Consider the following 1,289-nt stretch of genomic DNA (forward strand, 5'->3'; position numbering starts at 1 on the left):
ACTTCCACACGGTCAAGGGCGAATGTATATTTTAAAATGATTGTACGTGTAATGGTTTTAAATGAACTCGAACAATTTCAGAAAACACGTTTGTTATTAGACGAAAGTTTCAAATTATAAAATCAATTTATGACAGCAAAGAAGACCATATAGGAGAAACGTTTTGAAAATTCTGTCCTGGAAACTTTTAAATGGGAATGTTTTCGTTGTTTCCAGCGATGTTAGCCACAACCCAATAATTTCAAATGCATTTAATTTTGTCCCTATCACCTTTGTTGATATAGAAATATAACTAATTCATTTGGGTTTTATTTATTTTTATTTTTTTGTTAAATTGGTATTGAAATACAATCATTGCTAATTTTATTTTATTTCAAATTTCATTGTTTTTATTCCATTTTTTTTTAATTCTCTGGCTACTTCTAATTTATTATGTATTTAAATTATTTTCATATTTATTTGTAATTTTTTTTCAATATTTTGAATTATTTATCCTTAGATAAGAAACTAACCTACGGAAAGTATCTTTCTTCCAGCAAGGCCCTGTTTCATAAGGAAAGCTAATAGTATTAGTTCATAGTACAAGGATAGAAACAACGTGTTAATTGCACTAATATTTTTTTTTTCATAATAGGGATGACTATTAGTGATATTACAGGAATTAAAAAAATACTAAAGTACAAGTTACTATTGTACAAGTCTGTATAATTGAATTAAGATAAATCTACAAGACTAATAATATTAGTTTGTACTTTATTATGAAACAGGGCCCTGGAGAGATGACTGGGTGGCATATAGAACCCTGAGCGAGAAGATTAAATAGCAGGTGACAAAAGCTTACGCTTCTTGAGAAATATGTCAACAGCAATTCAACACTTTGAATCGAACCCGCACTTCATATTTATATATTACTTTATAAAAATGAAGGCATCAAGGAAGGAAAAAGTATTAGGAAAGCCACTACATAACCCTTCTAAGTGAAAATTCAATTAATTTGTCAATATTTTTTTAATTATTAGTGTAATTACAACGTAAAAACAAATTTAATCCTTTTTCTCTCAACTTTATTCTTTTTAAAGCCTTCCAACGTTTCGACCCTCAGGTCATTTTCAAGGATACCTTTATTTTGTTGTCATTTTCTTTTTTAAAAAACTTAAAAATGCCGACTAATTGCCTTTGTCCCATCTATAAATTCTTCTATATAATTCTTTCTTTAATTTTAAAACTCTTATTAACCACTTCTCTTCTTTCTTTCCATTACATTTTAAATTTCTTTTCAATTCATTTGT

The sequence above is a fragment of the Halyomorpha halys genome, unplaced genomic scaffold (assembly GCF_000696795.3).
Source record: "Halyomorpha halys isolate HHAL.00 unplaced genomic scaffold, Hhal_1.1 Scaffold437.1, whole genome shotgun sequence".
In the NCBI taxonomy this organism is placed as follows: domain Eukaryota; kingdom Metazoa; phylum Arthropoda; class Insecta; order Hemiptera; family Pentatomidae; genus Halyomorpha; species Halyomorpha halys.